General features: G+C 42.0%; 1 pseudogene; it reads right to left on the bottom strand.

The window, feature by feature from the left end:
• LOC129638926 (dual specificity protein phosphatase 18-like) overlaps positions 1-25,895 on the bottom strand; it is a 211,960-nt pseudogene that overhangs the window by 70,646 nt on the left and 115,419 nt on the right.

The raw sequence follows: 25,895 nt of genomic DNA on the forward strand, positions 1-25,895 counted from the left end.
TGAATGAGAAAAATAATAGCAATCATCATGGCAATACATGCTTTCTTTCTTTGCTACCCTCATTCACCAGATTTCAGAACTGTTGGAGCTTTTAAGTCTTCCCATGGCATAGAATTTTTGCAAGTGTGCACAGAGCTCTCTAAATTATGGTTACATTTTTTCCAAAATCTATTGAAAATCTTTATTCAAGTATTCAACAGATGGAGAACAAAAATATTTGGCTTTCAACAAACTGTAGTGATTGAAACAAAGCCTGTAAACAGAAGTCATTAAAACATATCCATACAAATGCAAGAGAGAAAACAAATGAAATAGATGATGAGACCTCAGATCATACATATGATTTAACTTTGAGTCTGTTATTGTATTTTGGGTATCTTGCTTAGGAAGAAGTTTTAGATAGCACTCCTATCATTAATTGGGTAAATCAATATATTCTTCACTAAATTAATTCAAATTAATGAATCTTATTATTTTGCACCTAAATTTCATGACATCCAAAAGAATCATTAAAAAGAGACAATTTGGGAGGGGGGTAAGTTTTGTCTATAAAATATTTGTTGAAGATGGGAAGCAAAATAATAATACCTGTTTAAAATAAAACTACATGGGCATAAATACTTATATATTTTAATATCCATAAACATAGAGTCTGGCATTGGAGTATAAAATGAAGCAGGGCAAAGGCTAACAGAGTTTTGCCAAGAGAACAAACTGGTCATAGCAAACACCCTCTTCCAACAACACAGGAGATGACTCTACATGTGGACATCACCAGACAGTCAATACCAAAATCAGATTGATTATATTCTTTGCAGCCAAAGATGGAGAAGCTCTATACAGTCAGCAAAAAAACAAGACCAGGAGCTGACTGTGGTTCAGACCATGAATTCCTCATTGCAAAATTCAGACTTAAATTGAAGAAAGTAGGAAAACCACCAAGCCATAAAGGTATGACCTAAATCAAATCCCTTACAATTATACAATGAAAGTGACAAATAGATTCAGGAGATTAGATCTGATAGATGGAATGCCTGAAGAACTATGGACAGAAGTACTTGAAATTGTATAGGAGGCGGTGATCAAAACCATCCCCAAAAAAAGAAATACAAAAAGGCAAAATGGCTGTCTGAAGAGGCCTTACAAATAGTTGAGAAAAGAAGTGAAAGGCAAAGGAGAAAAGGAAAGATATTCCCATTTGAATGCAGAGTTCTTAAAAGAATAGCAAGGAGAGATAAGAAAGCCTTCCTAAGTAAACAATGCAAAGAAATAGAGGGAAACAAAAGAATGGGAAAGACTAGAGATCTCTTCAAGAAAATTAGAGATACCAAGGGAATATTTCACACAAAGATGGGCACAATAAAGGACAGAAATGGTATGGACCTAACAGAAGCAGATTTATTAAGAAGAGATGGCAAAAATACACAGAAGTACTATACAAACCCGGATAACCACAATGGTATGATCACTCACCTAGAGCCAGATATCTTGGAGTGTGAAGTCAAGTCGTCTTAGGAAGCATCACTATGAAAAAAGCTAGTGGAGGTGATGGAATTCCAGCTGAGCTATTTCAAATCCTAAAGGATGATGCTGTTAAAGTGCTGCACTCAATATGCCAGCAAATATGGAAAACACAGCAGTGGCCACAGGACTGGAAAAGATAAGTTTTCATTCCAATCCCTAAGAAGGGCAATGCCAAAGAATGTTCAAACTGCCACACAATTGCATTCATTTTACCCACTAGCAAAGTAATGCTCAAAATTCTCCAAGTTAGGCTTCAACAATACATGAATTGAGAAATTCCAGATGTTCAAGCTGGTTTTAGAAAAGGCAGAGAAACCAGAGATTAAATTGCCAATATCTTTTGGATCATAGAAAAGCAAGGGAGTTGCCAAAAAAATCTATCTCTGCTTTATTGACTACGCCAAAGCCTTTGACTGTGTGGATCACAACAAAGTGTGGAAGATTCTTCAGTAGATGGGAATACCAGACCAACTTACCTGCCTCCTGAAAAACTTGTATGCAGGTAAAGAAGCAACAGTTAAAACTGGACATGAACAACAGGCTGATTCAAAATTGGGAAAGGAGTACGTCAAGGCTGTATATTGTCACCCTGCTTATCTAACTTATAAGCAGAGTACATCATGTGAAAAGCCAGGCTGGACAAAGCACAAACTGGAATCAAGATTGCTGGGAGAAATATCAATAACCTCAGATATGCAGATGACAACAACTTAATGGCAGAGAGCAAAGAGGAACTAAAGAGCCTCTTTATGAAGATGAAAGGAGAGAGTGAAAAAGCTGACTTAAAACTCCATATTCAAAAAATGAAGATCACGGCATCCAGTCCCATCACTTCATGTTAAATAGATGGGGAAACAATGTAAACAGTGACAGACTTTATTTTCTTGGGCTCTAAAATCACTGCAGATGGTGACTGCAGCCATGAAATTAAAAGACACTTGCTTCTTGCAAGAAAAGTTATGACCAACCTAGATGGCATATTAAAAAACAGACACATTACTTTATCGACAAAGGTCAGTATAGTCAAACTATAGTTTTTTCAGTAGTCATGTATGGTTGTGAGAGTTGGACCATAAGGAAGGCTGAGTGCTGAAGAAAGGATGCTTTTGAGCTGTGGTGTTGGAGAAGACTCTTGAGAGTCCCTTGGACAGCAAGGAGATCCAACCAGTCCATCCTAAAGGAAATCAACCCTGAATATTCATTGGAAGGACTGATGCTGAGGCTGGAGCTCCAATACTTTGGCTACCTGATGCGAAGAACTAAGTCACTGGAAAAGACCCTGATGCTGGGAAGGATTGAAGGCAAGAGGAGAAGGGGACGACAGAGGATGAGATGGTTGGATGGTATCACCGACTCGATGTACTTGAGTTTGAGCAAGCTCCGGGAGGTGGTGAAGGACAGGGAAGCCTGGCATGCTGCAGTTCATGGGGTCACAAAGAGTTGCACGTGACCGAGCGACTGAACAACAACATTAAGCATAGAGATGAGAGGATCTGCCATTAGCAGAATTTGTTCAGAATCTATAAAGAGGGTAAATTTGCAACTAAAAATATTACATCTAAAGATAGTTGATTGGTGTGTCAACAATTTCAAATTATCAAGCACAAAAATGCAACTTTAAAGAAAATTACAGACAATTTTATTAAAAAATGATTAAAAACAATAAAACCATATTAAAAGACATTCTTTAGATAAACATCACTGACACACTGTCAGTTGAAGAAAGATAGCTAGGAACCTAGTAAAAATATATAAATTACAAATATTAAACTATTTATATACCTGAAAATAATGTTATATGTCAGTTATACCTCAATTTTTTAATGTGTAAATATGTACAATAATTTCTCTGCTTCTGTTATTTTTTCTTTTATTTTTTAATTTAAATTTATTTATTTTAATTGGAGGCTAATTCAATGTAAAAATGTTTACATTTTACTGTAATGTATACACACATGTATTACTTTTAGTTTTGAAAGATTTTATTCCTAATTAAACTATTTTTAGATCCATTGGCATAATAAAACCAAATAATTTATCAGTAAATAAATATTTATTTTAGACCTTCCCCCTTTCACATGAGTCCTGGTTTGGACTAAAGTTATATTGTGACTGTAGTTATAAATGTATGATTTATACTCCCACAGGGCTGTCTAATGCAATTGTATTAAAATAGCCATCATAAGAGAGGCTGAAGAGATGCTCAATTTCCACTCAGCACAAAAGATCTTTTTTATTTTCCCCTATCTTTTTTGCCTGATAGCTTTGGGGAACAAGGTTTGATGTTAGATCATCCTGCTGGTTAAATTTCTCATTCCCTCCTACTATATTCCATCTTTATGATGCTCAAGGAAGATTTCTCACTCTCGAGTCCTCAAGGGTTCTTTTTGTAAAGGTTAGGATATTTGCTCTGGGCCAGCACAGTGCCCCTTTCCCGAGTGGTCACAGCCCACATAGCCCACTCAACCTTATTTGGATCAAATCCTAAATCAGAAAAGTCAGCTGGAGAAAGCCAGTAGCTATTCCCATATAGCCCTCCTTTCTTTCTCTTCCCTCTCCCCACAGTTAACACTTTTAGTAAGCTACCATAGTAAGTAAAAAAGCAATAAAACCCTTTGTCACGAAATTATAAATAGGTAAGTGTCCTTCTCGGAGAAGGCAATGGCACCCCACTCCAGTACTCTTGCCTGGAAAATCCCATGGATGGAGGAGCCTGGTGGGCTGCAGTCCATGGGGTTGCTAAGAGTCGGACACAACTGAGCGACTTCACTTTCACTTTTCACTTTCATGCATTGGAGAAGGAAATGGCAACCCACTCCAGTGTTCTTGCCTGGAGAATCCCAGGGACGGGGTAGCCTGGTGGGCTGCCGTCTATGGGGTCGCACAGAGTTGGACACGACTGAAGTGACTTAGCAGCTTAGCAGCAAGTGTCCTCCTTTATTAATGAATGTGCTTTAAACGGAAACATTTTATAGTCTGGTTATTCTTTTGTTGGCTTTTATTGCAGCCCCACTTCAATTACTTCCTAGCATGTTGCGTAATGCTTTGAAAATGGATTGGCTCAGATCACTACAATGGGAGAGGTCCAGCATGCCTTCATACTTCTGTTGTTTCTATTTTCAAGATTGTAATGATCATCACAATTTCCATTCCTGTTGCTTGTTCCACATTTCGGTTGCTTCTGTTCTAGAATGTTATTCTCTATCTTGTACATGAGTTAGGGAATGCTAGTTGCTCAGAAATCTTAGGGGTTTAAACCATCAAAGCTGATTGCTGTTGTAAGTCAAGCCCAGTTGGCTGGAGACTGGGGATATGTGGTGGGTCTCTGCTCTACAGAGTATCCCAGAAACTCAGGCTGACTAAGACTTTGCTGTCTTCACGGACCACATGGAAAGTTGTAATGAGTCAAACCTAACTGACTAACTGATGGGCATCTGGTCTCATCACTTCATGGCAAATAGATGGGGAAACAAAATCACTGCAGATGGTGGCTGTGGCCATGAAATTAAAAACGCTTCTTGGAAAAAAAAGTTATGAAAAACCTAGACAGCATATTAAAAAGCAGAGACATTACTTTATCAACAAAGGTCCATCTAATCAAAGCTATGGTTTTTCCAGTAGTCATGTATGGATGTGAGAGTTGGACCATTAAGAAGGCTGAGCGCCAAGTAATTGATGCTTTTGAACTGTGGTGTTGGAGAAGACTCTTGAGAGTCCCTTGGAGATCCAGCCAGTCAATCCTAAAGGAAATCAATCTTGAATATTCATTGGAAGGATTGATGCTGAGGCTGAAGCTCCAATACTTTGGCCACCTGATGCAAAGAACTGACTCATTGGAAAAGACCCTGATGCCAGGAATGATTGAAGGCAGGAGGAGAAGGTGACAACAAAGGATGAGATGGTTGGATAGCATCACTGACTCAATGAACATGAATTTGAGCAAGCTCCGGGAGATGGTGAAGGACAAGGAGGCCTGGTGTGCTGCAGTCCATGAGATCACAAAGAATGGACATGACTGAGCGACTGAACAAGAAAAACAAACCTAAAAGTGACCTACATAGCTTCCACCTACATTCCACAGACCAGTGCTCAGTCACACTTAAGTATCTAACATCAAGGGAAGCTAGGAAATGTAGTCCAGCTGTGGGCCTGAGTGTTAGTCACTGAGTCGTGTCTGACTCTTTGTGACCCCATGGACTGTAGCTTGCCAGGCTCCTCCATCCATGGGATTCTCCAGTCAAGAATACTGGAATGGGTATTCCCTCTCCAGGAGATTCCATTCCCTTTCCAGGGGATCTCACCAACTCAAGGATTGAACCCAGGTCTCCTACATTGCAGGTAGATTCTTTACTGTCTGAGCCAACAGGAAGCTGTGGGACCTCAGAGGTAAGAAAACAAGTGTAGCCAGCAACCCACTAGCATTGGCCACAAACTAATTAGACCCAGTCACTGTAGTCATTAGAACCTCAGAATAGGCTAAAGGAACGCTTTCTGAAGGAAAAAACCTTAAAGTATAAGCTCACTGCCAAATGCACATTATGAAAGTGAAAGTGAAGTCATTCAGTCATGTCCGACTCTTTGTGACCCCATGCACTGTAGCCTACCAAGCTCCTCCGTCCATGGGATTCTTCAGGCAAGAATACTGGAGTCGGTTGCCATTTCCTTCTCCAGGCGATCTTCCCGACCCAGGGATCGAACCCGGGTTTCCTGCATTGGAGGCAGACGCTTTAACCTCTGAGCCACCAGGGAAAGTTCTTGTTAAATGATGAAAACTGCCTTTTAATTAATAGGGGAATTGGTAATTCGTTTTAAGAAGTAGTAACATAACTTGTTTCGGAGAAGGCAAATGGCAACCCACTCCAGTGTTCTTGCCTGGAGAATCCCAGGGACGAGGGAGCCTGGTGGGCTGCCATCTATGGGATCGCACAGAGTTGGACATGACTGAAGCGACTTAGCAGCAGCAGCAGCAGCAACATAACTTGTTTAGGGACTGAAAAAGTTTGTCTCTGAGAGAATGTGCAATTCAAATCGATTCCCCTTTGTCTTACTCCTTTTGAGTATTTATTTGACTGCCCATACGCTCTGATGCCCATTTGAAAATAACTGGCAAAGTTACCACAAACTACTGTGAGCCAGAATCCCTGAGAAGAAACGGAGTATCCCTCATAGTCAACAAGAAAGTCTGAAATGCAGTACTTGGGTGCAGTCTCAAAAATGACACAATGATCTCGGTTTCCAAAGCAAACCATTCAATAACACAGTAATCCAAGTCCATGCCCCAACCACTGATGGAGAAGAAGCTGAAGTTGTAAGTTGTTTTCATAACTTTTATTCATACATGCTGCACCAATAGCCAGTTCACACATTCATTTATTTTTTCCAGCTGTAGTGAGGTGTAATTAACAAAAAATTGTAATATATTTATAGTGTACAATGTGATGATTTGATGTATACATATACTGTGAAATTATTAACATGATCAAGTTCATTAATACATCTATCACCTTTCATGGTTACTTCCCCCCCATCTTTTTTCTTAAGAATGCTAAGATCTATTCTCTTAGCAGAGTTCAAGTATACAGTATGGAATTATTAACTATAGTCATCATGCTAGACATTAGATCCTCAGAATTTATTTATCTTATGATTTAAAGTTTGTACCCTTTGACCAGTATCTCTTCATTTCCCTCAACCCCAAGCCTCTGGCAACCATGGCTGAACTGTTTCTGTGAGTTTTTTGTTTTTTACATTTCACATATAAGTGATACCATACAGCATTTATCTTTCTGTCTGGTTTATTTCACTTGGTATAATGCCCTCCAGTTTCACCGTTGTTGTTGCAAGTGGCAGAATTTCCTTCTTTTTCATGGAAGAGTAATATTCTATTGTGTATATATACATCGCATTTTCCTTATCTGCTTATCCATCAATGGACACTTGGGTTGCTTCCATAGCTTGGCTACTGTAAATAATGCTCCAGTGAACAAGTGGGTACAGATATCTCAAGACAGTGATTTCCTTTCTTTTGTATTTATGATCGCATGCTAGTTCTATTTTTTTCCAGGGGTTTCCATACTGTTTTCCACAGTGACTGCACCAGTTTAAATTCTCACCAACAAAGCACAAGGGTTCCCTTTCCTCTATATCCTCGCCAACACTTATTTCCTGTCTCTTTGATAGGTGACATCCTTATTTATTCACTTATGCATCTGTTCTTCACTTACCTATTGAGCAGGTACCAGAGCTGGGCACTGTCTTAGATACTAAGGATCCCAAGAAGGACAAGATAGACAAGGTCTCTGCCTCATAGAACCTGCATTCCTGTGGAGAAGACATTCAACAAGCAGAAATATGAATGGATAGATTTTATATATATTTATTATATATATTAATCATAACATCTATAGATAACAATAATATATATTATATCACTGCCACTGCTACTGCTAAGTCGATTCAGTCATGTCCGACTCTGTGCAATCCCAGAGACGGCAGCCCACCAGGCTCCCCTGTCCCTGGGATTCTCCAGGCAAGAACACTGGAGTGGGTTGCCATTTCCCTCTCCAATGCATGAAAATGAAAAGTGAAAGTGAAGTTGCTCAGTCGTGTCCAACTCTTAGCAACCCCATGGACTGCAGCCTACCAGGCTCTTCCATCTATATCACAGGTAAGGCCAATTTCGTGACTTTTCTTGTCTCAACAACAGCCCTATATAAACATCCACATTCTACCTCTTTCAGCATTCAGCACTTTAGGAAAATTCTTGCTATTGGTGAACAAAAGGGCTAGAGCATAATAGAAGGAAACAAAGTTCATTAAATGACTGGAAGACACATACAAGTGTCATATTTTTCCCTTTTCAAGTTATTTTAGAATCTCATCCTCCTCGCCACCCAAAACAAGACACCAGGGCCCCAAGTTGTTGCTAGTTGAGTTGTTTCTCCTCTTCCCGTCACATGAACACAAATATATAGAATTCTAAAAGCCCTGAGAGATCATCTTCTCTCACCATGTTATTTTACAAATGAGAAGAGTTAGGTTTAGAAACAGGAAGCAATTTGCCTGAGATTACTGAAGTAGTTGGGGGAAGAGCTGGACTGGATTTCCATTTTAGTTTTACATCCCTGGGAGAGCACAATAGAGAGTAACAATCTATTTTATAATACTAATGAGAAAACACCAGTGGACTCAGCTACATAAAATCCGACTTTGAGGTTGTAAACTAGAAAATTGAAAAGCCTATTGAAAGTCATTTTCTTTCTTTCTCTCCATGCCTCTTTTAAGGAAGGAGACAGATTTCCTTCACAAAGTTGAATGACTCTCTGACATGGTAGGGAACTGAATCTAAGCTGAAAATTGAGAAAACAAGACACTTGAGGAAAAAAATTAAAATCAGTATAGTTCCCCTAAACACAAGCCAGCTGGTGTGTTTCTAAACTCTGCCTTCATAACGACTGAAATAGTCAACACTTCACAAGACAGGTAAGAGGAAGTAAACAAAATTTAAAAGCAAACAAATAAAAAACAATTAATAAGTTACGTAAGAGGAAGTCAACAAATTTCTAAGCAACACACGAGAAAACTTTCCCGAAGATCAGAAAGGGCAAATTAAAATATCAGGATATTATTATTATTTTACCTGTGAACATAGTGTTTCTAATGATAATTTGCAGTGCTTGTGAGGGTTGGTAAAACGGGAACACTCATGCATCACAGCTTAGTGGGTCTGTCTATTTGAACAACCATTCTGGAAGGTACTTCTCCAGGAAAATATACCACGAGTCCTGAAATGTTCCTGTCCTTTGACTCAGAAATGGACTCTTAGGAAATGGTCCTAAGGAGATAATCAGAGATTCAACTAAAGATTTATATGCAAGGATACTCACCACTGTGCTCTTCATGATGGCAATACATACATATTTTTAATACATATATATATACATTTATATAACAGACTAAACATCCAACAAAAAAGCCATGAGTAAATGAAGTATGGTGTGTGTGTGTGTATATATATATATATATTGCATGGATTTTTCTATGATTATTAATGATATGGGAGAAAACATTCACAATATAAGGTTAGATCAGAGATTCTCAACTAGGGGTGACTCTGCCTACCAGGGGACATTTGGCCACGTCTGGAGTCATTTTTGGTCACCAAAGCTGGGGGAGGGGCACCACTGGCAGCTAGTGAGTTGAGGCCAGGGATGCTGCTAAATAGCCTATAACCCTCTCCCCCCATGACAAAGAATTATCCTGTCAATAGTGCCACAGTTGAGAAACTGTCGGACAGATAAGACATGCACAATGCTATGAATGCTGACAAATTTCAAGCTTTAAGAGGATAAAACGAGGACATCACCTGGTGATAAAATTATGAGCGAGGTTTATTTTCTTCTTTACACTTTACTTTCTTAAATATTCTACCATGAACGTGTATTATTCATACAGTCAATTTAAATTTTTAAAATAATCCTTCAAAAGCTCTCTGCAGCCTCTCACATCAAATGAGACTCCTCACCTCTACCCTCAGGATCATGCATAATTCGGCCCTGCCTGACCTCTGGAAACCTTACTTCTCCCCACTTTTCATGAAGAACTCTCCACTTTAATTAGACAGATTTCTCCCACATCCCCCAATACATCCTGGTCATTTGCTCATCTCCTTGATCACCTGTGACACGGGATAATTGCCACCTCATGGGACTGTTGAGAGGATCAAATGAGATAAAATGTGCAGAAGTATTTTATAATTGTTGAGTCCACAAACGTTAGTTTTCACTCTGTTACCAGGCCCACCTTCCCTCCAGCTGAACTAAACCCATCCATGATTCAGTTTCTAACCCATGAATCTCTTTTTCTATCAAGTCTCTCCTGGTTTCCTCCAGGCTGTTTGGGGAAACAGTGAACCCTACAACTTCATCACCCTAAGAAAAGAAAGGTTGAAATGAAAGCATAGTTTCCCAAAGTAAGTTCATTGGAACACTAGTCTCATGAGACATCAGTCAAGGTTATGTCAGGAAACAAATGGTACTTCAAATTGGGCATTTGGAGGAAAGTTTAACAATGGGCTAGTCACAGAGATGGGGGCAAAATGTAGGGAAACCATATCCAGGGGAAAGACTGTGGAATGATTTACTGAGAGGGAAACAGCCCTAGGGAGAAGGTTCCAGATAGGAACTGGGAGTTCTGTCCACAGCCACAGCCAACTGTAAGTGACCCAGCATAGTGAGACCCAGAGAATAAACACCTTAACTCTATTCTCCTTCCTCCCTCTAATCACATATAGGTGGGCCTTATTGGCCAAGCCAACCCAGACATCAAGGTATTTATCAATCAGGGTTCTCCAGAGAAGCAGAAACAATATTGAGAAACAGAGACTAATTTTAAGAAATTGGCTCATGTGGTTGGGGCCAGGGGATGGGGGTGTGGTTAATACCAAAACCTTCTTCAGGAAACCTCAATATTTGCTCTTAAGGCCTTCAACTGATTGGGTGAGGCCCACCCACACTATGGAAAGTAATCTGCTTTACTTATAGTGCATGGATTATAGAAGTTAGCCACATCTACCCAGTACCTTCAGTAACATCTCGATTCACTGTAACCATGAGAGAGGTCAAGGGGGACCTGTTGATATGTTCATGCAGGTCAGCCTCCCTTGTAGCACCAACCAGAGTGAAGGAGTGTTGAGGGCAGGCCTGGAGGAGCGAAGAGGAGACTGAAGCTCTCCAGCACAGTTTTAACAGCCATCTTGTAAGCAAAACTGTCACATGGTTAAAAAAAAAATTGAGAAACACCGAGTTAAACAAAGTTAAACCAATTATATTCCTGGTCAAATGACTATTACATTTTACCAGGAATGTAGAGGGGAGGCACTGTAAACAGGAGAGGTGGGATGTGCAAAGGCTTACGGGTTAATAGATGGGTATAAATATGCACTTAAGGATGCCAATGGGCTTATGGAGCTGGAGTAGGATGCCCAAGTGGAGGAGGGCAGGCAAGGGGGCCATTAAGTGGAGGAGTTTACAGGCTGAGGACTTTAGCATATATAATTAGGAGGTTTTATTTTATTCAAGAGGTAATTGAGAGTTATTCTGAGCTCCTTAGAATGGGAGTGACCTAATCCAAATAAAAGCTGAAAAAAGTATTCATGTTGCTATGTGTAGGATGCATGGGAATAAAGACAAGAAACTAAGAAGCCAGAAAGGAGGCAGCTGATGCACTGTGGATCTAAGGTAGCCATTGAATATTAGAGATTATGGTGGGAATGAAAAGGAAGCACATGAGCCAGGAAAGTCTCCAGAGAAAAAATGCTTAGCTGAAGGCTTGAAGTAGAAAGGAGAGGAGGGAGATACTGTGAAAGTTGGAAAACAACTGCAGTGTTATTTTACCATAAATAAAGACACAGGATACCCATGCAGTCCATCCAGTTCCAATCAGCAACCAGTTCTCTCATCCTCAACAAAAATTAGAAGATGCTTCATGAGAGAGGTCGAAATAATACAACCCCAAGCCATTCTACTGTGCCACTGGAGGGCCAGTTCTTATAATAATATAATAACTGAGACCAAAATTGCAGAAGCTTCTTGAGGAAAAATCTCAGAAGAGAATAAACTCATAACAGGAAATAATTAGTGTAATTGAAGAAAACTGTAGAAGGATGTGTTGCTGCTGCTGCTCCTGCTGCTAAGTCGCTTCAGTCATGTCCGACTCTGTGCGACCCCAGAGACAGCAGCCCACCAGGCTCCCCTGTCCCTGGGATTCTCCAGGCAAGAGTACTGGAGTGGGTTGCCACTTCCTTCTCCAATGCATGAAAGTGAAAAGTGAAAGTGAAGTAGCTCAGTCATGTCTGACTCTTAGCGACCCCATGGACTGCAGCCCACCAGGCTCCTCCGTCCATGGGATTTTCCAGGCAAGAGTACTGGAGTGGGGTGCCATTGCCTTCTCCGGAAGGATGTGTTAATAGATGCAATAAGAGAGTGTCTTTCGTGATTGCAATTGATGAGGACCTACACACTCCAGTGGGTTTCCTGGTGGCTCAGACGGTAAAGAATCTGCCTGCAGTGCAGGAGACCTGGGTTCAATCCCCAGGTTGGGAGGACCCCCTGGAGAAGGGAATGGCTATCCACTCCAGTATTCTTGCCAAGAGGATTCCATGGACAGAGGAGCCTGGGAGTTGCAAAGAGTATGACACAACTGAGCAACTAACACTTCCCACACTCCAGCAGGCAAAAAATTAGGAGCCATGGAAGAAAGGCAATGTGCATTTTTCCCCACAAAATATTTTGGTCTCCCATGCTGGCCCCTGAGCCTTTCATGGAAATACATAAAGCTGTGTCCCACTCTCCATCACAGCCTCCGATGAGGACAGAGGTAAAGCCCTACTCTCTCCAACCACCCAACCTGCGACAGTGGATAGGGAGGACCTGGGAAGGAGGTTCTGGCACCTACCGTTGCCCAGAAAAATGGCCACTGTTCTTAGAGTCGGATGGTACAAACCCTGGCTGTGCCTCTTGACTCAAGAAAATGCCCTCATGTCTCAGAACCTGCTTCCTCACCTTTAGAATGGAGATAACTTGAGTAATAACATGATTACATAAAATAATGTAACTGAAAACATGTCATGGACTGAAAAATGTAATCCAGTTTATTTACTCACTGGGATCAGTTTGCTATAAGCAGTCACCCCAACTTCCATTGGCACCACCTTGAGCAGCAAGAGGCATTTGGAGCTTGAGACTTGTGTACCCTGAGAGCCACAGCAAGATGCCACCCACAGACAGATTCTCTAGGGTCCCCAGTGAGTGGGAGAAAAGTACCAATGACCCAGAGCTGGGTTTCCTCCCTTATTCCTACCTGGTTTCCATGGAAATCCCTAGTTATACTTTCAAAGATTCATTTGACCTGCCATCCTGACATAATAGAGACACAAAAATAGGCTTTAATATAATTTGAATTAAGCATTTCCATTAATTGCTATTATAAAATTTTTCTGCCATTTAATAAAGAAAAAAGAAAACAGCAGTAATTTTCACCAAAGGTCAGTGATCAAGAACATACAGGTGTTTTCTCTTCTTTCAGAACGGCTTGAACTTGCCTGATAAAATACCATCTCCCCTGAGTAAGAAGTTACTGTTTTCTCAGAAGATGTGGCAGAAAACTAGAAAATGTCAACTGTGATGGAAGTTCTCTTTACAGAGGGCCTGAGATTAAGAAGAAATCATGAGCTCTGTCCTCTTGCTACATCAATCACTAAAGATTAAGAGGGATCCAAGACCCAGTCATTACCAATAATATCAAGGTAGTCCAGTCAGAGAGTTATGTTAGCAACACCAAGGGTTCTATAAAATTGAGAGTACGTTTCAGACTCTTACAAAGAGTCTGTGCATGTGATGACCACACAGAGAGCTCATTGAGCACTGACAGTGGAGGCTAGGCACCAGGCGGAACCCTCCCTGCATCAGCTTACTGAATTCTCATAAACACCCTCCTTTTTTTCATCTGTCACAGTTTTATTCAAAATCACCAAAAATTGGAAACAACCCAGATATCCTTCAATGGGTGAATGTAAAACAAACTGCAGCAGATCCATTCAATGGAATACAACATGTCCATAAAAAGCAACATGTGTAAATCTCAGACATACTCAAAGAAGCCAGTCTCCAGAGGTTATATCCTCTATGGTGGTCTATATATGTGACCTTCTGGAAAAGCAGAGGAACCAGAGATTAAATTGCCAACATCCGCTGGATCATCGTGGAGAAGGCAATGGCACCCTACTCCAGTACTCTTGCCTGGGAAATCCCATGAACGGAGGAGCCTGGTAGGCTGCAGTCCATGGGGTCGCTAAGAGTCAGACACGACTGAGTGACTTCACTTTCAATTTTCACTTTCATGCATTGGAGAAGGAAATGGCAACCCACTCCAGTGTTCTTGCCTGGAGAATCCCAGGGACAGGGGAGCTTGGTGGGCTGCCATTTATGGGGTCGCACAGAGTCGGACACAACTGAAGTGACTTAGCAGCAGCAGCAGCTGGATCATCAAAAAAGCAAGGGAATTCCAGAAAAACATCTACTTCTGCTTCACTGACTACACTGAAAGCTTTGAGTGTGTGAATCACAACAAACTGTGGTAAAGTCTAAAAGAAACCACCTTATCTGCTTGCTGAGAAACCTGTATGCAGGTCAAGAAGCAACAGTTAGAACCAGACATGGAACAATAGACTGGTTCCAAATTGGGAAAGGAGTATGTCAAGGCTGTATGTTGTCACCCTGCTTATTTAACTAATATGCAGAGTACATCATGCGAAATGCCAGGCTGGGTGAAGCACAAATTGAAATCAAGACTGCCTCTTGATGAGGGTGAAAAAGGAGAGTGAAAAGTCTGGCATAAAACTCAACATTCAAAAAACTAAGATCATGGCATCCAGTCCCATCACTTCATGGCAAATAGATAGGGGGAAAATGCAAACAGTGATAGACTTTATTTTCTTAGACTCCAAAATCACTGCAGATAGTGACTTTAGCCATGAAATTAAAAGATCCTTGCTCCGTGGAAGAAAAGCTATGACAGATCTAGATAGCATATTAAAAAGGCAGAGACATCACTTTTCCAATAAAGGTCCATATAGTCGAAGCTATGATGTTTTCAGTAGTGACGTATGGATGTGAGAGTTGGACCATAAAGAAGGTTAAGAGCCAAAGAATTGATACTTTGGAAGCGTGGTGTTGGAGAAGACTCCTGCAAGTCCCTTGGACAGCAAGGAGATCAAACCAGTCCAGCCTAAAGGAAACCAACCCTGAATATTCATTGAAAGGACTGATGCTGAAGCTCAAGATCTAATACTCTGGCCACCTGATGTGAAGAACTGACTCATTGGAAAAGACCCTGATGCTGGGAAAGATTGAAGGCAGGAGAAGGGGGTGACAGAGGATGAGATGGGTAGATGGCATCACTGACTCTATGGACGTGAATTTGAGCAAGCTCCAGGAGATGGTGAAGGACAGGGAAGCCTGGCACGCTGCAGTCCACAAAGTCACAAGAAGTCAGACACAACTGTGCAACTAAACAGCCACAAGGGGGAAAGGCAAATAGATAGGGATGGAGAACAGAGAGTGGTTTGCCAGAGGTTGGGGTGGGGCAAAGTGGTGGCATAAGGGAATATTTGGGGCGACATAATTTCTCTGCTTCCTGATTGTGAGGTAGTACACAAATGTGTCAGAACACACAGAACTTTATGTAGAAGAAAGTTCATTTCATGGTATGTTAACTTAAACATTTTAGAAACTGAAACAAAATATACCCAAATAAACTTCTCTTTAAGAAAAATGCTTTCAAAGAAATTTTCCACCTGGGTTTCTTCTGCTTTGTGGGGGCCTCCCCACACTCGCCCTGGCATCTGTGGGTCTGTTTATTCATGGAGAAAGTGAGATCAGTCTCCCTCGATCCTAAAATGACACCCATGGGCAGGCACTTCGTGGAAGTGGCAGAGGGGTAGGTTTGGAGAAAAGGGGAATTTGGCCTCCACTGGGTTCTGAACCCATACATGGCAGTTGTGCTTTTGTTTGAAAACCCATGGGTTAGAATAGATGGTCTTGACCCAGATCCTTGCACAACTGGGGGGCTGGAACAACTCTGGATTTCAGTGTCTACTGATAGGGCCCACTCATTCATCCCTCAGGCACATGCCCCTGTGGACGCTCGTGGCCAGCCAGGCCAGTCCATAGCTCCAGCCTTCTGGGCCGAGGCCTGTGCAAGGAACCTCTGAGGCCCAATGTCAGACCTGCTCTCCACACATGCCCTGAGACAGAGACCAATGCCATCTTTCGTCAAAAGCTGGAGGAGAGCTTGCCATGTACAGCGGTGCTCAAAAAAACAAATTTTTAAAAAAATTTTATACAACTGAATGCTTCCTTTGAAAACTATCTTATGCATAAGTACAATCTAGAGAACCAGAGTTGGGCCCTGGTGGCTGAAGGTGGATGCAGAGTTGGCTTGGGGCCCCCCAGGGCTTCTGGAGCACTGCTTGAAGTCTACTTACCCAAGAGGTTGGCACTTACTGTGAGAAGCATGAGAGGCACCGTGATGCTTAAGGCTGGCTTCAGGTTCAAAAGAATGAGACAGGATTGTGGCAGACTCACTCCTGGGTTAGTTGGCCATGGGGAGGACTGCAGGATTCCAGGTTTGCCACATGCATTGGGCGCTGGTCCCCTTGACCTGGGCACCACATGGTTCAGCATCTGTCACCCACTGGGTAGGAAACTTATCTTCACTATCTTACATTTAGTAAGCTGAATCTTTAAAAATATGAACGATAAGATTAAGAGCTACAGCACTCTTCCGTTTTCGGTGCCCTTACAAAAGGCATCATCTGGTTTTTCTGTATCAACAAAAGAAAAATGTTTAAGCTGAGATCTTGGTGGAGGATCAGTGGCAGATCCCTACTTCTGACCCCAGGGCTGGCAGAATGGCTCACAGTGGAATCATCAGACAGACCTCTTTCTCCTAGACGTCAGGGATCATGTCCATGGGGGAAGTGACCATGGTCATGGTGTTCTTGCCAAACAGCGGGAACTCATGGTAGATGAGCTGTTCCCAAAAGCCATTTTGGGGCTGGAGGATGAGCTGGCAGGACTTGGTCCATGTGTGCGTGTCCAGCAGAGACATGGCCTGGTACTTCATGAGATAGGCGAGACAGAGGGTGGCAGAGGGGCTCAGCCAGCAGCACATTGCGGCAGGGTACAGCCCTGCTTCCTCTCCACCTTGTGATGCGGTCTGCCGGGTGGGGGGTGGGGGTGGGGGGGGTGGGGGTGGGGTCGAAGTCACAGAGCTGCGAAGTAGGTGTGTCGGCCACAGGCTCCTGCACGTAGTGGATGTCCTCAGATTAGGTGCTCACCGTCTCCCCCGAGAGGCTGATGACTGTGCTGATGTGGTTGCTGGAGAGCACGAGCTTGTTGCTGGCGGCCACCCTGCTGCTGATGTACGGGCTGCTCCTGATGGTGAGAGGCCACTGACCAAGGGCTGCTGGAACTGAAACAGGAAAGCCCGAGGGGATGCTGTCATCCGACTGGTGGGTCAGCAGCCAGTGAGACATAAAAGGCTGCATCTTCCTGCTAGGCTGTGTCCATGGAACACACTCTTGCATAAGCGGGAGGGTAAGTTCACTTAGGTAGCAACTTTGGGTCTCCGGGTGAGAGAAGACCCGTCACAACCAGGAAGCCACTATCCCCGCTGCCCGCAGCTCCAGTTTCCGTAGCACTGACCCCTTGTCGCAGAGAGGAATGGGCCATGCTGGGTCTCTGGAGAAACGCTGGCCTCATCTCCCTGTCCTGGAGCTGCTGGGCCTGAATTCATCCGGTTACCCACCCTGCGATCATGCGGGGACTGCAGCAGTCAGTCAAAAAGTAGGGTCTGCTCTACACCGCAGCCCACTCCTTCTCGCCCATTCCATCTCCATGGCAATGCTGAATTCTCACAAAAATCTCTTTAAGTGTGATTCTTTGCCTCCATTCTACAAGGAAGGAATCAGAGGTGAAGGAGTTAAGTAAAATAGCTGACGCCCAACAAGAGAATAAGGAGCAAAGCTACCATACCAGTGTGAACAGGTAGCATAAGAATTCCAAGGTCAAAGTAGCCTGTCCATAAATTCAGGGTGATTATCACCAGCATCTCAAAGTTCTTGCATTGAACTCTTCCTGCTCACACAGACCCTCAAAAACATCCTCCCACCCCGAAGTATCAATAAAAGCCTTCAAAAGATGCCTCTCCTGTGCCCATGGACTGGTTTGTCAGCACCTACCATTTTCACAGTCCTTTCGCCTGGAGAAGGGAATGGCTACCCACTCCAGTATTCTCACCTGGAGAATCCCATGGTCAGAGGAACCTGGCAGGCTTCAGTCCGTAGGGTTGAAGAGTTCAAGAGAGGACTGAGCGACTAACACACATTCCTTGCATCGATGTCTTTCCTAATGCAGCCACTAGGGGGAGACTCAAAGCTGACATGGCTGATGGACATCTTGGAACATCCTTGCCCGCGTCCCCTCCTGGTCTCAGAATTGCCAGTTTTGAAAATATCACTGTGGTCCTGCATGCCACAGAGAAATGGGAACACTGGCTCTTGTCCTTTCACAGTGATGCCCATTGTCACATGGACCTTGAAGCAGCTCATCCAGTGTCTGATTCTCCCCTTTCTCATGAAGATTCAAAATTTGACCCTCCTTGTAGCTTTTCCCAGTCCCCTCCGCTGTACCTCAGGCACAAAAGCAAGCCACAAGAGGACAGAATATCGAAGTCAGCTTATACTAGGGTATTTTCCAGAGTATCTTTCATAAATTAAAACTTCTATAATTCAAGGATAACTGTCCTGTAGGACTGACAAAGAATAGCATCATGCAGTTCTGTTTATCAGCTACCACAGCAGTAGTATCGTTTCCAATTAGTTCACCAGCTTTAAACATGTGTGATTATTTTTTTTTCTCATTTAGGGAGGTCCAAATTATTTCAAATTTTGTCCTAGAAATGAGATATTTTAAGTATGTTTTTAATCACATTATTTCATATTTACATAATCCAAAATCACATAAGGCTATATATATATTAATACACGAATATTTCAGCCCTTTCCACTTTCCCCCTAGTTCTAAAGAAGGAATCTTACTTGGGAGTTAAGTGTCAAGTTTCTCCTATTGAGTGTGAAATCTGGGAAATGAGATGATTTTTAGAGAAATAAAGACAGATTACCCACCCCAGAAGCCCAAATGTATCACAGAGAGTCAGATGCTAGGAGCACTAGTTTTAGGAAGACATCACTGTGCATGAACATAGGGATGAGAAGGAATAAGTGAATGAGGAAATATCACAGTGATGAGGGGAAAGTTTAGATGACAGGACAAGAAAGAGACCTTTAGCTCTATACTTGACTGGAAACTCGTAGTCAAGAGACCAAAAAGCCATGTCTTTTTGTTTCATGGAAGTTTTCAAAGACTATAGCAAAAATGGGAAGAGAACATTTTATATTTTCATGAGCCACTACCAGAGAGTTCTTAGGAGTGCTGCTACAAGGCATTACAGAAAGACTGAGAACAATAAAGATGTCTAAAGAAGATGCACCCAAGTACTGTGTGGATCACAACAAACTGGAAAATTTTTAAAGAGATGGGAATATCAGACCACCTTACCTGCCTCCTGAGAAATCTGTATGCAGGTCAAGAAGCAACAGTTAGAACTGGACATGGAACAACAGACTGGTTCAAAATCAGGAAGGGAGTATGTCAAAGCTGTATATTGTCACCCTGCTTATTTAACTTATATGCAGAGAACATCATGCATAATGCTGGGCTGGATGAAGCACAACATGGAATCAAGATGGCAGGGAGAAATACCAATAACCTCAGATATGCAGATGACACCACCCTTATGCAGAAAGCAAAGAAGAACTAAAGAGCCTCTTGATGAAAGTGAAAGAGGAGAGTGAAAAAAGTTGGCTTAAAACTCAACACTCAGAAAACGAAGATCATGGCATCTGGTCCCCATCACTTCATGGCAAATAGTTGGGGAAACAATGGAATCAGTGAGAGACTTTGTTTTTTGGGACTCCAAAATCACTGTAGATGGTGAGTGCAGCCATGACATTAAAAGATGCTTGCTCCTTGGAAGAAAAGCTATGACCAACCTAGACAGCATATTAAAAAGCAGAGATGTTACTTTGCCAACAAAGGTCTGTCCAGTCAAAGCTATGGTTTTTCCAGTAGTCATGAATGGCTGTGAGAGTTGGGCTATAAAGAAAGCTGAGTGCTGAAGAATTGATGCTTTTGAACTGTGGTGTTGGAGAAGACTCTTGAGAGTCCCTTGGACTGCAAGGAGATCCAACCAGTCCATTCTAAAGGAAATCAGTCCTGAATATTCATTGGAAGGGCTGAAGCTGAAACTACAATACTTTGGCCACCTGATGCGAAGAACTGACTCATTGGAAAAGACCCTGATGCTGGGAAAGATTGAAGGCAGGAGGAGAAGGGGACGACAGAGGATGAGATGGTTGAATGGCATCACCGACTTGATGGACATGAGTTTGAGCAAGCTCCTGGAGTTGGTGATGGACAGGGAGGCCTGGCGTGCTGCAGTCCATGGGGTCGCAAAGAGTCGGATACAACTGAGCGACTGAACTGAACTGAAAGAAGATGCTCTTTTAAGCATGTACTCCCTCTTTTGGCTTTTCTTTTCCTCCAAGAGACTGAGTACAGATATGAATTGCTGTCAATTATGTTTTTCTGCCACACACTGCTTTTGAAGACAACATTGCTCAGAGACTGAACCATGTGTGTTCCCAGTTGCACTCAGGTCATACAAAGTAGCAAAGAACCCCCTCTCTTTTCAGGAAAAAAAAAATTGCCCTCAAGCATATCATACCTATACACAGATATCAACCAAGATCAACAACTTTTAAATCTCAGTTTGATGTGAACTGGGACATATGCCATTTATGTTGAGTACCATCTAGAACTGGGACTATCTTCCTTCCTACTAGTAGGTGTGTTTAAGATACTCAGACCAGGACTTTCCTGGTGGTCCAGTGGCTAAGACTCCATGCTCCCAATGCAGGGAACCTGGGTTTGATCCTTGGTCAGGGAACTAGATCCCGCATGAAGCAACTATTAGATCCTGAGTGTCACAACTAAGACCTGGCACAGCCAAATAAACTTAAATAATAATAATAAAAAGATATTCAGACTCATTCAAATACTCTGGATTTTTCATAGCAAATGCTGGCAAGAGATTTGTGCTTTCTGGGTAGTTTTAGATAGATACATCTTCATATCCTGTTTTCTTCACTTATTCTCCTCTTTGGGTCACAAAGTCAAATTTTATAGTTTTCACTCCACTCTACTGCTGAATCCATCCCATTTTTCCTGTTTAAAAATAGTATCACAATCATTTCATTTGACTGCTCATAGCAGTTCCTAATGGATTAAAACAACTACTATGTGTTTAGCTCATGATTCTGGGAACTGGCTGGTTATTCTGATCAGAGCTAGCTCAGTAGATCCCTGCTGGACTTGTGTGTGCGTCCGGAGGCAGCTAGTGAACAGCTAATGACTGGATGGTCTAACGTGGTCTCGTTCATGTGTTTGGTGGTTGGCAGGCTGGAGTGACAGCCCATGTGCTTTTCATCACTCAGCAGGATTGCCTGGATCACAAGGTCCCAGGACAAAAAAAGTAGAAGCCATATGGCCTCTTGATGCCTTAGTTTGGGACTCACTTGATGTCACTGGTTACAGCAAGTCCCCAAGTCAGCCTCAGTTTCAAGGACCAGGAAATAGACTCCATCTCTTGCTGAAAGGAGCTGAAAAGTATTGAGGCCATTTTTTGCGATGTGTTCTACTATTGCTATTTCTGAATTCACTGTCCCTTACTGCAGAGAGACACTGTAGCTAAAGCTGTATGCCATCTTCCTGCCATTTACTATAGAGGAATTTGCACAAGAGCCATTTACTGGCTGCTCCTGAATTGGGAGCAGTATTTTGGAAAAGTTCCTATCAAGACTACTAAAAGGTAACCAGTCACATGGTGTGTATGTTTGGTAGTAAAAGCCCTGTGGATCTGCTAAATTCCATTAGAGTCACTAGCAGTCCTGTACGGCCTGCAGGGTGAATGTTCCTTCATTAACTGGTTAATCAAGTGGCAAGATGGCCCTTAGAAGAGGACTCTGCCATAGCAGAGTGGGACAGAAGACAGACAGGACAAATGGAAAAGTTTGAATCCAGACAATGGAGACAGAGATAGTCATGGTCCCCCAGTGGAGAATGGGAATGAGGTTGGGAGGGAAAGGTCTCTTTACTAGTTACAGAGTGATAGAATGTCCTAGAAATTTGAGAGGGCAGCTACTAACAGATAGTAGGCACATGAAATGCTGATGGAAAATTCCAGTCACCTCACAACTTTGTCTAGTCCCTTTTTTTCTAGCTTAACCTCTCTCTTCCCATATCCCCCATCCTCAACACCAATTAATTGGTCCTCATTTGCAATTTGCTAATTGATGTCTTCTTTATCTTAATACCCTGCCAGTGCTTGACACACAAAAGTAGTCAGCAAGAATGAAGATGGCAAGACTCAGACCCCTGAAATTAGTGAGTTGATCTATTTCCTCTTTTGCCTAGGTCTGAGTGACAAGATAGTGCAGATCAGTATCATTCCCAACTTCATTGACTCTTCTATAATTAACTTCTTAAAAAGTGGTACTCAGCAAAAGCTTATTGGATAGAAAGATGGATGAATGGACATCAAGAATCTACGCCAAGAGTGGGAAGAAATCCTGAGGTTTGAATACAGCAGTGGTCAGAGGTGGAGCCTGGGACAGACAGGAAGGTTGTTGAGAGGCTTTCATTGAGGAAGAGACATGGGGAGGATGAAAACATTCCCCCAGCTGCTCTAGAGCAGCCAGCTCACACAACAGCAAATGTGGTATTTTTATCCTCAGGATGTCTCCAAAAAGATCTAGCCTCATGATCTTGGGTTGTTCTGGTTTTCAACCTTGACTTCGCTAGGTAATATTTTAAAATACAAGTTTCTTTTGAGCAATTTTCTGCATAATCCTTTGACTACTCAGTGAGTTCTCTCCAAAATTTTACCCTCATTTCCACATCTATGTCATCTACAACATCAACAACATTTGTATGCTATAAAGAATAAGATCATGTAGATTAAAGACATCTGTAGGCCACAGAGTTTTAGAAATGCAAATCTGTAGTATCAAAATTTTAAAGGATAAAACCTGTAGCCATCATTTTTTTCCTCTGCACATGCAATACAACAACATTATAAAAATCCCATCACACAAAACAAAACTGCGGCATTAAAAGATAACTTTAATAAAGAAAATGTTGTTCTATAATTCTGTGTTTAATTATGTCATCCCAAATTCAATTTTGGATTGAAAGCTACCTAACTGACTTGGAAACTGTATATTTCAGGAATAGTCTCTTCAAAATTATACTCAAATAAAGAAGTTTATTTTATTAAATAGACTTAAAAAAAAAAAAAAAAGCAAAAGCTGCCCATATCTGGTATTTGCCTTCTGTAGAGTCTGACATTTGATAGCATATCTTATTATTTTACTTCAATGCAGTATTCAGGGAAAGCTTTTGAAACCATTTTGATTACCCTGACAGCTGAAATAAGATTTTTACAAGACCAGCATATTTGGAGCCAAAGATCTGGTTGACACAATGAATGCAATGATGAAAATCATTTTACAGCAGCCCAGCTTAGCATATTGGCTTCATTTAAAATTTATATCACACAGGTTAAATTTTTTTTTTTCCTCTAAAAGAAAACAGTAGCTTTCAATTCTTTCTGATGGCCAAGAAAAGTCCTAAAGCTTTGGAGATTTGAATAGCTATCAGAGTCCCAGGAACCCCATTATCCAGCATCTTAAAATTATTTTCAGAGGTTTTGAAAAGGAAAGATATCTTGGGAGCTGCACAATTAAGAAATTAGTCAATTATCAGAATAGCAGACCCCTGCAGAGAGTTAATAAATTGTGCTTGAACATGTGTAATGTTCCCAGTAAAAATCCACCCTCTCAACACTGTGTTCTAATAGGCAGTAGACAGCAGTGGTTGCAGATGCAAACTGGCAATCAGATTCAAGACACACTGCAGGCTTCATCTCCATTTACATCCCTCCATAGAAGGTTAGAGGACAGGAAACAGCATCTTCATTCCATCTGGTGCCTGCAGTAAGCAGAATCATGGCACCCCAAATATGTCCATGACCTAATCCCCAGAACCTATGAATATGTTATGTTAAATGGAGAAAGAGAACTAAAACTGTAGATGGAATGAATGTTGATAATCAGCTGACCTTAAAATACGGAGATTATTCTGGATTGTCCAGATGGGCCTAAAGCAATCACAGGAATCCTTAAAAGTAGAAGAGGGAGGCAAAAGAGATTAGAGTGATGCACTGTGAGATGGACTCAATCTACTGTTGTTGACTTTAAAGATGGAGAGACAACAAGCCAAGGAATGTAGGAGGCTAGGAAATGGATCCTCCCCTAAAGCCTAGAAAGGAAGAGAGACCTGCTGACACCTTGATCCTAGCTCCATGAGATCCATGATAGACTTCTATATCCTATAAAACTTTACAGTAATACGTTTACATTGTTTTAAGGTACTAAGTTTGTAGTCATTTGGTACATGGTGATAGGAAACTCACATGACACTCATCAGGTACCCAGCTGCACAATTTATATTGCCCCCACACCCATGTAGGAAATGCAAAGCTGCCACAGAACAACATCCAAGATGTGGATAGGTCACCTGGACACAAAGACACCACACGTACAGCAAAACAACCTTTCATATGGTGCCTGTGATAAAAGCCCCATTCATGCACGCCAGTGCCCAGCAGCCCCAGTCAGGAGCAGTTCCCCCAGACCAAAGCCTCATGACAAACGAAACAGACACAACATCCCACATTCATTGATCACTGCAGTCTGTAGGGACACAGAACTCTGAAGTCCTTCTGACAGGCAGACCTGGATCAACTCAGGGCTAAAATGAACATTTCCTCAAAGTTGTGATCCCAATGTCATGATATTTACTACATTTCAGATTGTTCCAATCTGGAACATAGGGTACCCTTACCACAGACATCAAAGACAGGGGACTTGCTTTCCCTAGACCCAAACAGTGCAGGACACATCAATGTTTCAGTGCTCACTAATTCAATGTTCAGTTCAGTCGCTCAGTAATGTTCGACTCTGCAACCCCATGGACTGCACCACGCCAGGCTTCCCTGTCCATCACCAACTCCCGGAGCTTGCTCAAACTCATATCCATCGAGTCAGTGATGCCATCCAACCATCTCATCCTCTCTTGTCCCGTTCTCCACTTGCCTTCAGTCTTTCCCAGCATCAGGGTCTTTTCCAATGAGTCAGTTCTTCCCGTCAGGTGGCCAAAGTACTGGAGTTTCAGCTTCAGCTTCAGCTTCAGTTCTTCAAATGACTATTCAGGACTGATTTCCTTTAGAATGGACTGGTAGGATCTCCTTGCAGTCCAAGGGACTCTCAAGAGTCTTCTCCAACACCACAATTCAAAAGCATCAATTCTTCAGTGCTCAGCTTTCTTCACAGTCCAACTCTCACATCCATACATGACCCCTGGAAAAACCATAGCTTTGATTAGACAGACCATTGTTGGCAAAGTAATGTCTCTGCTTTTTAATATGCTGTCCAGGTTGGTCATAACTTTTCTTCCAAGGAGCAAGTGTCTTTTAATTTCATGGCTGCACTCACCATCTGCAGTGATTTTGGAGCCTCCAAAATTAAAATCTGTCACTGTTTCTATTGTTTCCCCATCTATACGCCATGA

The sequence above is a fragment of the Bubalus kerabau genome, chromosome X, assembly GCF_029407905.1.
Source record: "Bubalus kerabau isolate K-KA32 ecotype Philippines breed swamp buffalo chromosome X, PCC_UOA_SB_1v2, whole genome shotgun sequence".
Lineage (NCBI taxonomy): Eukaryota > Metazoa > Chordata > Mammalia > Artiodactyla > Bovidae > Bubalus > Bubalus kerabau.